Source organism: Pinus tabuliformis, chromosome 4_2 (genome assembly GCF_031772625.1).
Source record: "Pinus tabuliformis cultivar Carrire ecotype Pingquan chromosome 4_2, CPIR1, whole genome shotgun sequence".
Lineage (NCBI taxonomy): Eukaryota > Viridiplantae > Streptophyta > Pinopsida > Pinales > Pinaceae > Pinus > Pinus tabuliformis.
In genome coordinates, this window is record NC_142304.1 from 712,527,322 (window position 1) to 712,547,003 (window position 19,682).

The following is a 19,682-nucleotide window of genomic DNA, read 5'->3' on the forward strand; positions in this document are numbered from 1 at the left end:
GTGCCATAGGTTTGATTCCCCTAAGTTACATTAGAGAGGGGACTTTGGACAAACCACCCCACCCCTCGAAATCTATCACATGGACTAATTGCCACCCTGGGATCATGGGACTCACCTCACACTTACAGTAATGTTATGGGTTTGGAAGTTTACTAATTTCTACGGGATTTGGTGTAATCACAAGCCACAACAACCAATTAGTGTTCATGACCTTGAATCGTAATTGAAGTTCATATAACATCAACAAGGTTTTGGCCTTGGTGTCATTCCTTTGCAAGAATTTTTTCAACAATGATTTTAGTTGCCAATGTAGATCAATAGTGTAGAAATATTGATTTAGATGACCATGGGTATTACCCATATTTAGTAGTTAGTTTACCACAACAACCAAAAAGTCAAAGTTTGAATGGTAGTGTAGAAATATTGATTTAGATGACCATGGGTATTACCCATCTTTAGTAGTTAGTTCACCGCAACAACCAAAAAGTCAAAGTTTGAATGATAATCCCTCTAATTCATAATTTCCTCCTCAGTTCTCGGTGCACCTCGAGTAGTTTTTGTAGGTGGTATAGCAATGTCAGTGATTGGGCCCATGCATGAGCTTGCAAGCTACTAGAAGAACCCCAACTTCCACCACCTTGTCTACATCAAGATGGTTTCCTTTTCATATTGGGCTCCAAAATGAGAGGAAATAAGGATTGATGTTAGAGAAAGAACCCACATGCTTGAAAGAAGAGATAAGGAAAGAGGTGAGAGGAAATAAGGATTGATGTTAGAGAAAGAACCCACATGCTTGAAAGAAGAGATAAGAGAAGAGGTATGAGGTTGCAAGGGGTAGATCTAAATGCAAAAAACCAATAATAAAAGAAAAAATTAACATGGTAAATAGATAACAAATAGAAAGGAATGTTCCCCAATCTAACTCAAAGAAGTTCAAAGACAAATATTTACCAAGTTCAAAAGAGAATGTTGATAAGGATTGAGGAAAAAAGAATTAGAGTGCCATGAATTAAAGTCCCATCATGAACTAGAATAGTTGATTGTCAAAAAATAATATAGATTATTGCTCTAGTGTGACACCTTCCATCACATAGCATATAGCAAGTCACGTTGCAGATAGAATACGTTATGGAATCTGGTTGGCACACAAATCTCCCACGATTGGAAGAACGGAATTACATCGACGTCTTTGGACTCGACGAAAAGGATAATCAGTATGTCAACTATCTCACGGACCACTTATTTTGCGTGTGTTCAATTTCTTTAAGAAAATCTGATATTCCTTAGGATCTATTTACTTTATTTTCATAGAAATTTATATTTATATATATATCACTTTAATCTTTTACTTATGAAATGGGGGTAGTTACTAAAGTTATAATTTAGTAATTAATTGGTTAATTTAGTAATTAATTGGTTAGAGTTATTTATTATTAATTTTTTTAAATTATTAGGAAGGAAAGACCAATTTTATTAAAACAAATAATATGTTATAATAAAATTTAAAATTTATATATATATATATAAGCATAAGCATAAATTTATCTTAGTTAAAGATTTATTAAGTATTCATCATGATTAAATTTGGTGTAAAAAAAATTTAAAATTTAAAATTTGAAGAAATGTTTGCACTTTTAGATATTTGACTGTATTTTACATTTGATAGATTCCAATATTAAGATGAATTTAAAATTAGATGCAATTATATACATTTATTATTTAAAATAAAAAAATAAAAGTATTTGCAAATAGATAGATGGATAATAAAAAGAGTATTGTAACTATAAAATTTATATGAATAATGATTAAATTAAAACAACTTTCAAATATCATCTCTACCAATATGAATTAGGGGTTGTTTACGAACCCCACATATTAGCTTGGAATCTAGTAATTTTTTTTTTTTTCCAAAAATCAGAATGTTATAGTGTTTGAACATTTTTTTATGGTGGAAATGGATTCAACACCATCAAAAACCCTTGGGGCACCCAAAATCCTCAAGTTATCCAGAGTATAACAAATTTTTGGCTGAATTTTGACATAATCTTACGAAAATTTCCATTATTTTATGGACTAAACTCATAAACCTTTTAAACTATGCTTATGAATTATCATTATTTAAATTATTTTTAATCACATATATATTATAATTTTTGAAAATAATTATTTGTAATTTTATTAATAAAATGAAATTATAAAATTGAATAAAATAATTAATTTTATTATTTATTTTTATATCTAATTTTAGATTTTTTTTTCTAAATATTTCATATAATTAAATCTCATTTGTTTTTATTTTATTTTTATTTTTTAAATTAATGTGACATAATGCTTTATTACAACATCTTTTGGATACCAATCTATAAATCAACAAATATTTAAAATTTTAAAACATTTTCAATATAATATTGAAATCATTCAAATCTTTACTTCTTATAAATATCACTATTTAATTATTTAGTTCATGTCTTACTATTTCATTTTTATGAGTGATAAAATTTGAAACTATATTAACTTATTATATATATTTGATAATTACTATATAATGAATATATTATAATTTTTTAATATTTTTTGTTAAAACTAAATGATTTTTAAATTTATTACCCATTAATGAAATTACAAAATTTTTAATATAAAATATAAAATAATTAATATTAAATATCAAATGCCAATTATTATCAATAGTCTATTACACAAATCTATCTAATAAATTTTTGGAATTTTAATTCATTATATTATCACAATATCAACTTCTATATTATGTAGAAATTAGTGCACTTCATGTATATGTATTTTAGTTCAATTAAATATATCATAAATTGATATAATATATCTCATATATAAAAAAATTAAATTTAAATTTCATAAATTATTTTTAGATTTAAATTTTATAAATTATATTATATATTTGGAAATATATTATTTTAAAATATATATTAAATTTTTTCTATAAAATTAGTTTAATTAGTAATCACCATATTATAAAGTATTATGAAACATTATGTAAGTTGTGAAATATAATCCTCAAATTCTCATAATATTTACTCCTTAAGAACATATTAAAATTTAATAAATATTAAATAAAAATTGCAAAAATATTATTAAATTAACTTTAAAAAAACATTAATTCCTCACCATAATTATATCATATACCATTTCTACCCTATACCCATATATTAATTACTGATACATTTTATATTTGTAAATATTTATATTTAAACGTTTTATACAATGTGAAATTCACCATTTTAATTGTTAAATGATAAAGATTAGATGTGCTATATGATCAGAATTCTCTCATAAAACCATCATCATCTTAAATATTTTAGATGATTGTACTCGGGTAACTTAGTTTGATTACATCGATCATTTTTTTAACCATTCGAAAGTAGTTTTGCTTCCCACTTACGCAATGGGACATTGTTATTAGCCTCAAAAATATGCTTCTGAATATTTTAGTTTCCGTATAGTATTTCAATTGTGACTAGTTGGAATTTCTATTTTCAGGATGCCATTTATGAACATCGACAAACTTTTAGAACTTGTAAAATTGGACTTCAATATATTTCAATCCATACAACAAAGGGGGTTGAAACATATCTACAAGTTATATGAGTTTTGTTATTGTATTATACATGTTTTTTAGAGAAATTTATGGATTCAAGTGAGGCCTAATGATATCCAATATTCAAAATATTCAAAATAACGTAAAGAGCTACGAATTCATGAGTAGATGGTGGAAAGATTCTGGTTTCCTAGAATTGACATTTGCTCGGCATCGTCACATGGAATTCTACACTTTGGCATCTTGCTTTGCCACTCATCCTCAACATTCTGCATTTCGAATCGGCTTTGCCAAAATGTGTCATCTTGTCATGGTTCTCAGGTGGTTTTGGAAGATGGCCTAGTTCAAATTAATTCAATCAAAGAGAACATGCAAACAATGATGACAGGATATGAAGATGGAAAACTGTTACGAATGAAAGGAACGATTACTCCAAGGAATTTTGACTATTTAAGGGCAGAAAGCACAAACATTTCACTTATCAGATTATGGCATGTGAGATATGGACATCTAAACTTTGACATTCTCTCTCAACTGCAAAAACAAGGAATGATTAAGGGACTTCTTACAAACATGAAAGAAAATGCAAGATGTGAAGCTTGCATTGATGGAAAACAAAGTCAAGATACTTTCTCGACAAGTTCATGGCGAGCAAACATGCGTTTGCAATTAGTACATAGTGACATTTGTGGACCCTTGCAAGCTTCTCTAAGAGGTTGCAAATATTTCTTACTCTTTATTGATGATTTCTACAAAATGACATGGGCTTACTTTTTGAAGCATAAGTCAGAGGCATTTTAAAAGTTTAAAACTTTGCGTCAACTTGTTGAAAATGAAGTCAAAGAAAATATTGGCACTCTTAGAACTGATTATGGAGGAGAATTCAATTCAAATGAATTCCATAGTTATTGCAGAGACAATGGGATCAATCAACATCTTACAAATGTCTACACTCCATAGCAAAATGGAGTAGTAGAAAGAATGAATCACACTTTGTTAGGAATGACGAGATCTATGTTAACTTTTAAAAATTTAAGTCCTATTTATTGGGCAGAAGTAATCCATACAGTTGTTTACTTAAGGAATAGGTCTCCCACTACTTCTTTGGATGGAATCACAACTTATGAAGCATGGTTTGGTTTCACACCTAAAGTTAAACACCTTATAGTTTTTGGTTCCATGTGCTATGCCTTAGTTCCAAAATAAAAATGACCTAAGCTTGACTCACGAAGTTTGAAATGCACAAGGATTGGATATTTGGATGAGAAGAAAGGGTACAAGCTTCTGTCAAATGGGAAATTTATTGTTAGAAGAGATGTAATTTTTTATGAAATTGAGAGTAAGAGTGCTAAAGAAATAGAACATCTTCTTCAAAAATTGGAAACAAAAGGAGATAAAAGGAAATGAAACATTCAAAGTTACGCAAATTCACAAAATTGGTATGAACTTTATTTTCATTCCACTGAAGATGATTCATCGAGTCCATCTACTTCACCAACATAGTCTGGGTCTTTTGACAGTTCATCAGAATCTCCTAGTAGCAGTAGTTCTTCTGAAAATGCTTCTCCACCCCCAGAATCTGTAGTTGATCAACGTACCTCTGCTTACATTAATACTCTTTATAATGATGGTGAATTTTCAGAATCTCAAACAAGTTAACATCAATTTCCAAAATGGATTGTTCAACTTTTGAAAGATGTAAGGCCTGATGAGAAAAATAAAACAGGAACAACGAGGTCAACCAGGGATGAAGGAAATTTTGCCTTGATCACGAATGATTTTACTGAACCCTCCACATACAAAGAGGCAGTAACATATAAAGAACGAAAACAAGCTATGGTTGAAGAATATAAGGCAATTCAAGACAACAACACTTGGAAACTTCTTGATTGTCCTCAAAGTGTTAAACCCATCGGATGTAAATGGGTTTACAGAATTAACTACAAACAGAATGGAGAAATAGACAAGTACAAAGCTAGACTTGTGGCTAAGGGTTTTGGGCAAAAGGAAGGCATTGATTATGATGAAAAATTTTCTCCTAGAGCAAAATGGAACACCATTCGCTTAACACTTGCATTAGCAGCACAAAAAGGATGGAAAGTTCATTAGATGGATGTAAAGAGTTATTTCCTCAATGGATATTTATAGGAAGATGTACAAGTATAATTTTAGGGGCGAATGCTCGCCCTTTGGCGAAATTAAGGGGTTTTAAATTTTTAGTGGGCGAATATTTTGTATCATAGTACATTTTTACAAATCACCTCAAATAGCCCACCTTATTTTAAGGGAGAGGGTAAAAAAGGTAAATTTAGCCCTTGAAATTAGGACTTACAACCTTCCATTCGCCCATTTTCAAGAATAGGTTTTATTTAAGTGAATCCTATGGGCCAAATACCATATTTATAAAAGAGGTATGGTAAATTAATAAAAATATAAATAAATGAGAGGTATGGTAAATAAATAAAACATTTGTCATATTTACTCCATAAGTCACCTTATATACATGTAAGGGTGTAAACAAATAAAAATATAAGTAAAGTGGAGGTATGGTAAATAAATAAAACGTCTTTTTATACTTACTCAAACGGTATGATAAATAAATAAAAATATAAATAAACTAGACGTATCATAAATAAATAAAACCTCTTTTTATATTTAGTCCATAACCCTCGTTCTATTTATGAAGGCTCAAGAAAGAGGTTTTATTTAAGTGAATCCTATGGGCCAAATACCATATTTGTAAAAGAGGTATGGTAAATTAATAAAAATATAAATAAATGAGAGGTATGGTAAACAAATAAAACATTTTTTTATATTTACTCCATAAGTCACCTTATATTTACGAACACTCAAAAAATGGGTTATATTTAGGTGAAACCTATGGCCAAAATACTATGGGACAAATACCATGGACTAGATTGTTATTAATACCATGCAAAAAACCATTATTAACCATAATATTAGAATTAATAAAAATAAAAATGGCACATGGTATTGACCCATGGTATTCACCAAAATGGCACATGGTATTGACCCATGGTATTCACCTGGAATGTAGCCTATTTAAATGGGGGAATTAAACCAGCATGTAGCATATGCTAAGATTCACTAGGAGTTTACAAAGTTTTATTATTTAGTGAAAGACTCGCCAAGATCTTACAAGATTTTATAATTGAGTAAAATATTCGCCATGCCTGGTGAGAGATTCGCCAAAAAATTATATATACATATTATATTATTGATAAAATCGCCTTCCATTTTTCCTATATACCATGGAGATTCACCCATTTATTATATTTATAAATTTAGGGGGGGTTCTTAAAATTTTCCCTGAAGATGTATATATGACACAATCACCAGGTTTTGAAATTGAAGGGAAAGAACATAAAGTCTGCAAACTAATCAAGGCCTTATATGGGTTAAAACAAGCTCCACGAGACTGGTATGCCAAAATGGATGAATACCTTTGGAATGTTGGCTTTCAATGAAGTGAATCTGATGATACTTTGTATGTACATCAACATGGTAAAAATCTAGTAATTCTTGCTATGTATGTAGATGATTTGATTATTACAAGAAACAATGATGATCATGTTGTACAGGTGAAAAAGGAGTTACATGCAGGATTTAAGATGACACATTTGGGACTACTTCACTACTATCTTGGAGTTGAAGTATTCCAACGTTCACATCATATTTTCATTTCTAAGAGTAAGTATGTAGCAAAAGTTCTTCAGCGATTTGGAATGTAGGATTGCAAGCCCATTCTTACCCCCATGGAACAAAACTTGAAACTTTTAAAATTTGAAGGGGGGAAAAGGTGGACAACACTACTGATAGACAGTTGATTGGCAGCCTGATTTATCTAACAATGACTCAACCAAATCTATCTTATGCAGTTAGTATTCTTTCACGCCTTATGCAGGAACCATGAGATAGCCACTGGAATGCAGCCAAAAGGGTTCTACGATATATCCAAGGAACAAAATATTTTGGTCTTCTTTACAAAAAGACTAAAAACTTTGTACTTGGTGGATTTTTAGATGCTGACTTTGCTGGCAGTATTGATGATCGAGCATCAACCTCTGGTTATTTAATGAACATGGGGTCAGCTGTAGAATCTTGGAGTTGCAAGAAACAAGCTACATTGGCCACTTCTTTAGCCGAAGCAGAATACATATCAGCATGTAAAATTATTTGGTTGCACAAATTTTTGTAGGATTTGGACATTCCACAAGCAAAAACTACATCATTATTGATCAACAGCGAGTCAACCATAAAGCTTGCCAAGAATCCAGTTTTTCATTCCAAAACAAAACATGTGGACACAAAGTATCATCACATTAGATCGCTCATTTCCAAGGACGTCATCAAGCTAGCTTATTGTTCTTCAGAAGATCAGGTCTCCGATGTTTTCACAAAACCAATTAGGAGGATCAAATTTACTAAGTTCAGAGATGAACTTGGTATTTGTTGTAATGTATCTTTGGATCATAGGGGGGAATGTTAGATGATCCAAAATACAAAATTCATAGTTGACAAAGTTACGATAGAAAATCTATTTATTTAGAATATTTAATTAAATATTTGTGACACTTAGAAATAGAATATTGTTGTAAAAGATATGACATCTAGAATAATGTCGTATCTTAGGCTCCAATTTAGGTGTAGAGTTAGTAGATTGATTAGAACTGCATTTATTGTAAATAGACACTTGTTAGTTAATTAAGTAGTTCATAACTAGAATAGGTTAGGAAATTAAGCTTATATGTAGTTCATTCTCCTGATTGCAAGTGTGTTGGAGTGTGTGTAAACTCTTGCAAAATTATTATGTAATTTATTTTCTTGATTAATAAAATTGTGTGTATGAGGACACTTCTGCCATTAATTACATGAAGATACCATAGGCAAAACTATGAGTTACCAGAACCTAGATCCTATAAAATGCCAGCCTAGTGAAATTTACCCTAACCACCTTAAAAATTCAATCATCGTCATTTCAATTTTTAACCTCCATCTATTAAAAATATGTTAAAATCCTTCAAACAAAATTTCTTTAAAATACATAAACTTTTGACTTCCAACTAATTTTTATTCAATAAATCTTTAATTAAAAAGTATTTATAAAATTATATTTTTTAAATGTATATACCCTATGTACATTACAACTATGTTAATATTATCTCCAATAAAAAAATGGTGTAGTTTAACTATTAAACAAAATGATTTTTAATTTTTTGCTTGAATGAGATAACACAATTTCCAGTGAGATTGTGATTTCGTGTTGTTTCAAATACACTTTTGAATGTATAAATAGATTTATCACCCTTAAAAAAACGCGTTAGGAACTCCATTTTTATAAATAAAACAACCCTAAAAATATGTACCAGATTTTGAACAGAAAAAATGCTTTAAAAAAACCATTTCGTTTACTACTTCAACTATGCTAAAAAAAATTGCATATTAAAATCCCATTTTAAAATTTTAAAATCTCCTTAACCTCAGGATCACAAAAAAAAATCTACCCATCAAAATACTTCAAAAACGAAAAATATATATTATATATGCAATAATAAGTGTTAATCTTATCCCCTTAATCTCATCATCCTGAGAATTAGGGAAATTAGAATCCCTGCTCATCAATCCTTTTGTGAGAATTAGGGAAATTAGAATCCCCGCTCATCCATCCTTTCGGAAAAAAATAAAAAATAAACACATATATATTCATTAAAAAGTGCTAATCCCATCCCCTTAAATTAGAATCCTCGCCGTCAATCCTTTCCCAAAAAAATAAAAATAAACACATATATATGCATTAAAAAGTGGCAATATCATCCCCTTAATTTGATCATCTGAAAATTTAGAATCCCCTTAACGTTCCGTGGATCTCATCATGAAAAATTAGCATCCCCGGATCTCATCATCTGAAAAATTAACATCCCCTTAATCTCAACATCGAAGAATAAGTTTGTCCATTAGAATACTTCCAAAAACCTAAAAAAAATAGGAGAATAACCATTATAATACTTCCAAAAACCCAAAAAAATCCCCTTAACCTCAACATTGAAGAATAAGCTATCCATTACAATACTTCCAAAAACCTAAAAAATATGGAAGAATAACCATTAGAATACCTCCAAAAACCCAAAAAACATCCACCTAACCCTCAACATGGAAGAATAAGTTGTACATTGAATACTTACAAAAACCTAACAAACATCATAGAATAACCATTAGAATAATCCCAAAAACCTAACAAACATCTAAGAATAACCATTAGAATACTTCCAAAAACCTAACAAACATCTAACAATAACCATTAGAATACTTCCAAAATCCCAAAAAGAATCCCCTTAACCTCAACATCTAAGAACAAGCTGTCATTAGAATACTTACAAAAACATAAAAAAGATGGAGAATAAGCATTAGAATATTTCCAAAAAATCAAAAAATATTCTCTTGACCCAAAAAACATCCACCTAACATCAACATCTAAGAATAAGTTTTACATTAGAATACTTACAAAAACCTAATAAACATCATAGAATAACCATTAGAATACTTCCAAAAACCTAACAAACATCTAAGAATAACCATAAGAATACTTCCAAAAACCCAAAAGGAATCCCCTGACCTCAACATCTAAGAATAAGCGGTCAATTAAAATACTTACAAAAACATAAAATACATGGAGAATAACCATTAGAATATTTCCAAAAACCCAAAAAATATTCTCTTGACCCAAAAAACATCCACCTAACATCAACATCTAAGAATAAGTTGTACATTAGAATACTTACAAAAACCTAATAAACATCATAGAATAACCATTAGAATACTTCCAAAAACCTAACAAACATCTAAGAATAACCATTAGAATACTTCCAAAAACCCAAAAAGAATCCCCTAACCTCAACATCTAAGAATAAAGGGTCAATTAAAATACTTACAAAAACATAAAAAGCATGGAGAATAACCATTAGAATATTTCCAAAAACCCAAAAAAATATTCTATTGACCCAAAAAACATCCACCTAACATCAACATCTAAGAATAAGTTGTACATTAGAATACTTACAAAAACCTAATAAACATCATAGAATAACCATTAGAATAGGTCCAAATCCCTAACAAACATCTAAGAATAACCATTAGAATACTTCCAAAAACCCAAAAAGAATCCCCTTAACCTCAACATCTAAGAATAAGCTGTCCAATAGAATACTTACAAAAACATAAAAAACATGGAGATTAACCATTAGAATATTTGCAAAAAACCAAAAAATATTAGGTTAACCTCAACATGGAAGAATAAATTGTCCATTAGAATACTTCTAGAAACTAAACTTGCAGAATAACAATTATAATACTTCAAAAATCCAAAAAAAACCACTTCACCGCAACATCCATAAATAAGCTATCCATTGGAATACTTACAAAAACCTAAAAAAACATATGAAAATAACTATTAAAATACTTCCAAAAACCCAAAAAACTTGTATTAGAGTCCCATATATCCGGAATACTTCCTGAACATATACTTCCAAATCATAGAAGATTGAAATGAATACAGTACTTTCAAATCCGAAAGGGTGTAAATCGGTGATATTGTGACCCTCTATTGCGCTAAATATGCACCGCAACTTTTCCTGATCTAATTTCTAAACTTTATCCTGATCTAATTTTTAAACTTAAATAATTGGATGGAGTTGCATCCTACAAATTTCGTTAATTCGAATGGCACCATAAACCGAAACCTGTCACTTAAACTTTTGGTTCCTTAATTCGATTCCAGTGGCTATACTTTCTATCTTACCGTTGCCTTCCAAATCCTCCCTTCACAAACCTCTGACCAGTTCTACTCATGGCCTCAACCCTTTCTCTACACTAATCCCAACTTTTGGGGTGTGTGCGCGACGGAAAGCCGTGACACCTTCCATCACCATGTGTTCCACAACCGCTGTATCGGATGCTGGCGTAAAGAGACGCATAGCGAATCATCATAGGGGTCATTACTAAAGTTATATAAGAGTAATTAATTGCTCAGAGTTATTTATTATTATTTTTTTTAATTATTATAAAAGAAAGACAAATTTTTTAAAATAAATAATATGTTATAATAAAATTTAAAGATCATATATAAAAAGCATAAATTCATTTTAATTCAAGTTTATTAAGTATCCGTAAGGATTAAATTTGGTGTCAATTTTTTCTTAAATGTAAAACTCGAGGAAATGTTTGCACCTTTAGAGAACATTCCATAGATCCAACATTAACATGAATTTAAAATTTGGTGCAATTATATATAATTACTATCTAAAATAAAATAAAAAGATATTTGACTACTATAACCAAGATTTTAACAAATATTCTGCCAGATTTTAGCACAATTTTAGGGAAATTTCCATTATTTTATGAGCTAACTCATGGATTTTTTAAACTAAGCTTATGAATTATCATTATTTAAATTAATAAAATGAAATTATAATATTCAACAAAATTATTAGTCTTATTATTTATTTTTTTTAATTAATTTTACATTTTTTAATTATTTCATTTCATATTTGGTAATTTGTTTTTATTATTTTTTTAATTTTTAAATTAATACTTTATTGACATAATGTTTTATTACAACATTTTTTTATACCAAACTATAAATCAACAAATATTTAAAATTTTAAAATATGTTTAATGCAATATTTAAATCGTTCAATTTTTTACTTCTTATAAATATTGTTATCTTATTGTTTAGTTCATTTTTTACAATTCCATTTTTATGGGTGATACAATTTTAATCCAAATTAACTTATTATATAAATTGATAAAACATCTCTCATATATAATATTTTTAGATTCAAATTTTATAAATTATATTATATTTGGAAATATATTATTTTGGCAAAGGCATTGTTTTTTTTGTTAGATATTAACTTTATTTATTAAGTTGGAATTGGAGATTCAGTTTGTTACCATATGGCAAAAACTCAAAGTGCTCGTTCTGAGATCGAGAAGTTCAATGGCAAAAATAACTTCGAAATCTAGAAAGTGAAGATGCATGATCTGCTTGTGCAACAAGGCGTGGCGAAGACGCTGTTGGGAAAAACCAAACAGCCTTACACCGTGAAAGATGATGAATGGAATGAATTGGATGGAAGAGCTCTGAGCGGTATTCGACTGTGTTTGGCAGATGATGTTTTGTTTAACATCGTGTCAGAGAAAACTGCTGTTGGTTTGTGGACAAAGCTGGAGAAGCTGTACATGACAAAATCCTTAACCAATAGGATTCTTCTGAAGCGGCAATTGTATAGTCCTTGCATGAAAGAAGGTACAGCTATTACTGATCATTTGAATGTCTTTAATACTCTTCTGGTGCAATTAGAAAGTATAGAAGTAAAATTTGAATCAGAAGATAAAGCTATAACTTTATTATGCTCGTTGCTCAAGTCATGGGATCATTTTGTTACTTCTATAAGTCTTAGTACATCAGAAACCCTTGAATTTGATGATGTTGTTGGAGCTTTGTTGTCCTAAGAGACAAGGAAGAGGTCAGATTTTCGAAACCTCTACATCAGAAGCAATGATGGCTAGAGGTCATTCTAGAGAAAGACGCTCCAGTAAGCACAACAACTCGCATTCAAAATCGAAAGGGAAGAAGAGTAAGGTAAAGTGCTGGTTTTGTGGAAAATCGGGACATTTGAAGAAGGACTGTTGGAAGAGACAGCAAGCATCCAAAGAAGACTCTTCACCAGCTAAGCAAGAAGCAAACACGACAAATACAGGTTCAGCATCCAAGACAGGTATGAGTGACGAAGTGTTATCAGTTGATTTGCCTTGTCATGATCAACATTGGCTGTTAGATTCTGGTGCATCAAATCACATGTGTATTCATAGGGAATGGTTTAAAACTTATAAACCAATCAATGATGGAGTAGTTTACATGGAAAATGATGTCACATGTAACATTGTGGGAATTGGAACCGTTTAGCTTAAAATGTTTGATGGGACAAATAAAATTTTAACTGATGTAAGACATGTACCTGAACTAAGGAAAAACCTCATTTCATTAGGAGTACTGGACACAAATGGATATAAAACCTTTATTCAAGGTGGAGTAATGAAAATTTATAAAGGAATTTTAATAGTAATGAAAGCAAAGAAGGATGGAAATCTTTTTCAGTTAGAAGGAAGAACATAGTCAGATTATGTTTCTATAGTGTCTGAAAATGACAGTAATTCTATTCGTTTATGGCATCAAAGGTTGGGCCATATGAGCGAAAGAGGTTTAAAGATTTTATCTGATCGTAAGTTACTTCCTAATCTAAAGTCTGATAAGTTAGATTTCTGTAAACATTGTTTCTTTGGGAAACAAAGCAAGCAGAAGTTTAAAACTGGAAAACATACTAGTAAGGGAATCCTTGATTATATCCATTCTGATGTTTGGGGTCCATCTCCTATAACCTCATATGGAGGTTCGTCATATTTTGTATCTTTTATTGATGATTTCTCTAGAAAAGTGTGGGTCTACATGTTAAAGAAGAAGTCTGATGTGTTTACAGTTTTCAAACAGTTTAGAGCATTAGTTGAAAACATCACTGGAAGAACTATTAAATGTTTAATAATTGACAATGGTGGTGAGTTTACTTCAAAGGAATTTGATAATTATTGCAAGGAAGCTGGGATCAAAAGACATAAAACCACTGTGTATACTCCTCAGCAAAATGGAGTTGTTGAACGCATGAACATGACTCTTTTAGAGAGAGCAAGAAGTATGCTGAGTAACGCCAATTTGCAGAAGGAATTGTGGACAGAAGCGGTTGCTACAGCTTGCTATTTGATAAATCGATCACCATCAACTGCAATAGGATGCAAAATTCCTCAAGAGGTATGGAAAGGTCATCCTTGTGATTATTCTAAACTGAAAGTTTTTGGTTGTGATGCATATTCTCTAGTTTCAAAACATCATCATTCTAAATTAGATCCTAAGTCAAAAAGATATATCTTTGTTGGATATGGTGATGGGACTAAGGGATACAGATTGCGGGATCTTACTACTCACAAGATCATCATTAACAAAGATGTTAAATTTAATGAATCTTCACTTGAAAGTTCAGATGTAGATGGTAAATTCAAACAGGATAATGTATCTAAGCTTCAACACATTCAGTTTGAAACCAGTCCAAATATTGATGATGATCAAGATGAACATGGTTCAGATGTAAGTCATGAACAAGTTTCACATGTAGGTCATGAACAAGTTTCAGATGTAGATCATGAACATGATTCAGATGTTGATCATGAAGAAGTTCCTACAGATAATAATCAGCAAATTGTGGAAGTACCAGAAACATCTTTAAAGAGGTCCACAAGAATTAAACGTCCTCCTAGAAGGTATGATGATTATGTTACTTCAGTTGCTTTAACCGCTAACGATGATGAACCTTTGTGCTATCAGGAAGCTGTAGAAGGTTCTAAAAGTGAAAAGTGGAAAGAAGCTATGAAGGACGAGATGATGGCATTAGACAAGAATGACACATGGGATCTGGTAGAACTTCCTAAAGACAGAAAAACTGTGGGATGTAAATGGGTGTACAAATTGAAAAGGGGTGTTGATGGTTCAAAGGACAGGTACAAAGCAAGGCTGGTCGCGAAAGGTTTTTCTCAAAAAAGCAGGCATTGATTTTAATGAGATATTTTCACCAGTTGTAAAAATTGTTTCAATTCGAATTGTATTAGCATTAGTTTCCTTACTTGATTTAGAATTACAGCAACTAGATGTTAAAAATGCATTTTTACATGGAGATTTAGATGAGGAGATTTACATGGAACAACCGGAAGGGTTTTTTCAAGATCGCAACAAGAAATTTGTTTGCAGGCTCAAGAAATCATTGTATGGTCTGAAGTAGTCGCCTCGACAATGGTACAAGAAGTTTGATTCTTTCATGTTGAGTCAAAAGTATATAAGAAGTGAATATGATCATTGTGTTTACTTTAAGAAATTAAGTAATGGCATGTTCATTATCTTAGTGTTGTATGTTGACGATATGCTTTTAGCAAGCAAAAGCATAACAAAGATCAACAGGTTAAAGGCTCAGATGGCTAGGACATTTGATATGAAAAATCTAGGAGCAACAAGACAAATTTTGGGCATGGAGATTTTCAGAGACAAGAGCAATGGTAAGTTGTGGCTATCACAACAGAAGTATATTGAGAAAATACTCTTGAGGTTTGGTATGAACAACGTGAAGCCTGTTTTAGTCCCTTTAGCTTCCCATTTTAAGCTTTCTTCAAGTTTATGTCCTAGTACAAATGAAGAAAAGGAATATATGTCTCGAATTCCATATGCCAATGTAGTAGGTTGTTTAATGTATGTGATGGTTTGTACTCGACCAGATATTTCACATGCAGTTGGGGTTGTCAGCAGGTATATGGCAAATCCAGGAAAAGAACACTGGTCAACAACGAAATGGGTGCTTCGGTATTTGAGAGACACAAGTGATTATTGTATCACTTATAATAGAAGTAGTGAATTTGTTTGCGGATATGTTGATTCTGATTTTGCAGGTGATTTGGATAAGAGAAGGTCAACTTCAGGGTATGTCTTTACTCTTGCAGGTGGAGCTGTTAGCTGGATGTGAAAGCTACGAAATATTGTTGCTTTATCCACTACTGAAGCAGAATACATAGCTGCTTCGCATGCTTGCAAAGAAGCGGTTTGGTTGAAAAGTTTGATTGGTGATTTTGGTAGGTTACAGGACAACATCAAGTTATTTTGTGATAGTCAAAGTGCAATTCATTTGGCTAAGAATCCAGCCGATCATAGTAAATCTAAGCATATACCTATCAAGTACCATTTTGTAAGACAGGTTATCATTGAAAGGGGTGTTTCTCTTGAAAATGTGCATACGAAGGAAAATTGTGCAGACATGTTCATGGAACCAGTTTTGTTAGAGAAGCTACGTTGGTGTCTAGCTTCTCTTGGCTTGCAGAAAAGATAAAAATAATAAATGAACAAGGTATCAGGCTAATTGTTGTCAAGGTGGAGATTGTTGAGATTTTATGTTTTAATTAAAGTTGGCAAAAATCTCATGTATGTGACAACAATAGGATTAGTTGCTATATTAGCTGTAGTATTTTTTGAGGAGTTAATGCATCCTATATTTGTTATGAGGGAATTTATGATTCAGTTTTATGCTCCAGCTTTAAGTAATGTAATCCCGTAGAGGATTGGGAGTGTGTGTAGTAAGTGTAGAGAAAATAGGGTGAGCTGAGAGTATGTGTGAAGAATTAGAATAGTTGTAATCTCCTTTGAATAATAAGATTGTCGATGCTTCTGTTCTGGTGGACGTAGCCCAGATTGGTTGAGTGAACCACGTTAAATCTGTGTGTTATGGTTTTGTTTGTTTGTTTTTTTTTTTTTTTGTGCTGTGTATGTTTGTTTAATTTTATTTCCGCTGCACATTGTTTGGTCTAACATTTAAAAGGTTTATGAAATGTAAAATTCACCATTTTATTTATTAAATGATAAAGATTAGATATGTTATATCATCAAAAATCTCTCATAAAACCATCACGATCTTAAATATTTTAGACGATTGTACCTGGGTAACTTAGTTTGATTACATCGATCTTTTTTTAACCATTCGAGAAGTGATTTTGCTTCCCACTTACCCAATGGGACATTGCTATTAGCCTTAGAAATCTGCTTTTGAATATTTTAGTTCCCACTTACCCAATGGACATTGTTATTAGCCTTAGAAATCTGCTTTCTGAATATTTTAGTTTCCTTATAGTATTTCAATTGTCGCTAGTTGGAATTTCTATTTTCAGGATGCCATTAATGAACGCCGACAAACTTTTAGAACTTGCAAAGCTGGACTTCAATATATTTCAATCCATACAACAAAGGGAGTTGAAAGATATATCCAGGTTATATGAATTTTGTTATTGTATTATACATTTTTTCTTAGGAAACAGTTTTGGATGCAAGTGAGGTATTCAAAATATTCAAAATAACGTAAAAAGATTCTGGTTTCCCTGAATTGACATTTGCTCGGCATCGTCACGTGGAATTTTACACTTTGGCATCTTGCTTTGCCACTCATCCTCAACATTCTGCATTTCGAATCGGCTTTGCCAAAATGTGTCATCTTGTCACGGTTCTCGACGATATCTATGACACCTTTGGAACCATGGACGAGCTCCAACTTTTCACAGCGGCAGTTAAGAGGTATGGTGAACAAACTCCAGAGCAATATTTTCTTGCTTTTATTATACCTCTGCTGCAACCAACCGATTTAATCAAAATTTGTGGTTATTATTGTAAATGATAGATGGGATCCGTCCGCAACAGAGTGGCTTCCAGAATATATGAAAGGAGTGTATTTGGTGCTTTACGAAACCGTAAATGAAATGGCACGAGAGGCAGATAAGTCTCAAGGCCGAGACACGATCAACTATGCTCGACACGCTGTATGGACAATACGCATATTTGTTAAAACAAGTATTATTCTTCGATAGGATTTCGCTCGGCTGATTGCTGATCAGTTAATTTTGTTTGATTGTGTATGTGCAGTGGGAGGCCTTTCTTGATTCATTTATGAAAGAAGCAGAGTGGATCTCCACTGGTTATCTTCCAACATTCGAGGAGTACTACGAGAACGGAAAAGTTAGTTTTGGTTATCGTATAATCCAATTGCAACCCACTCTCACACTGGACATTCCCCTTCCTCAACACATCCTCCAGGAAATTGACTTTCCATCGAGGTTCAATAGCTTGGCATCTGCCATCCTTCGACTGAAAAGTGACACTCGTGGTTACAAGGTACGACCTATATCCATCCGAACGCAAATGGAAGAGGTTTTGTGTTACATTGCGTGATTGAATTTTAACTAGTTTTGATTAAAATATCATACAATTGATGATTCTGAAATTGGCACGGTGAATGCAGGCGGAAAATGCCCGTGGAGAAGCAGCTTCGTGTATATCATGTTATATGAAAGAGAATCCTGGATTAACGGAGGAAGAAGCTGTCAATCATATCCATGGCATGGTGAATGAGTTAATCAAAGAATTAAATTGGGAGCTTCTCAAACCATATAGCAATGTTCCCATCTCTTCCAAGAAACATGCCTTTGACATCACCAGAGCTATCCATCATGGCTACAAATACCGAGACGGTTACAGCGTCACCACCAATGAAATGAAGAATTTGGTCATGATAACAGTCCTCGAGCCCGTGCCTATATAAGAACGCCTCATAATTAACTGATAACTGTATGCGGTTTCTTGCCCGACTATATTGTCCACGAGACATACATAACGCCTTGTTTCCAGAGACAGTTTGATAAGTCGTACCTTTGGTAAATTCAATTTCTCCTATGTTCGAGTGTTTCGCAAATGTTAGAATAACATCACGTAGACTCTAGAATTTGAAAATTATTGAATAGTATCTAACACATTCAAATCTCTTCGCAGAACCTACTCTTGAAAACAAATGATTACAATTCATATAAATATAAATTTCAATATGGTTTGGAGGTTTATTTTATATATATATATAAAGTTAAGTTGTTTTATATTACTTCTTAAATTCAAAAATTACAATAGCGGTTTTTTTCAAATTTGATGGATCAAAATAGATTTACATTATAAAATTGGGCTATAATTAAAAACATAGTACTCATAAAGAAAGGTAAGTAGATTCCACATAAGAAAATTAGCTGATGGGTGATTCCACTTCTTTCAACATGGATGAATCATGTTTGATTGATCAAAATAGATTTACATTATAAAATTGGACTATACTTCTTAGTGTCTTCCTATTTCTATGCCATGCGTGACAAGGAAATTTACATACATAACTAAAAACATAGTACTCGTAAAGAAAAGTTAGTAGATTCCACATAAGAAAATTTAGTTGTTGCGTGATTCCACCTGGATGGGCTCTTGGTCAACAATAGTGGTCTTCATTTTTATGAAGACGATATTAGAATCAAGTTCAACAAGGATTTTGAGCTTTTGATCTAGAAGGTTGAGTTGCCTTTGAATGCCCTCTAGTTGGATCTCAGTCCTCATCTACACTTCACCTTTCTCTTACAAGACCTTACCCACAAT

The 19,682-nt window shown here is 31.6% G+C and overlaps 1 pseudogene across 1 annotated transcript; it reads left to right on the forward strand.

The window, feature by feature from the left end:
- Nucleotides 1-1,122: 1,122 nt before the first annotated feature.
- On the forward strand, nucleotides 1,123-18,816 carry LOC149171492 (alpha terpineol synthase, chloroplastic-like; annotated as a pseudogene). The gene is made up of 6 exons (XR_016259557.1): nucleotides 1,123-1,214; nucleotides 17,396-17,497; nucleotides 17,583-17,795; nucleotides 17,899-18,037; nucleotides 18,141-18,389; nucleotides 18,517-18,816. The product of XR_016259557.1 is annotated as an alpha terpineol synthase, chloroplastic-like (transcript).
- The last annotated feature ends 866 nt before the right edge of the window (nucleotides 18,817-19,682 follow it).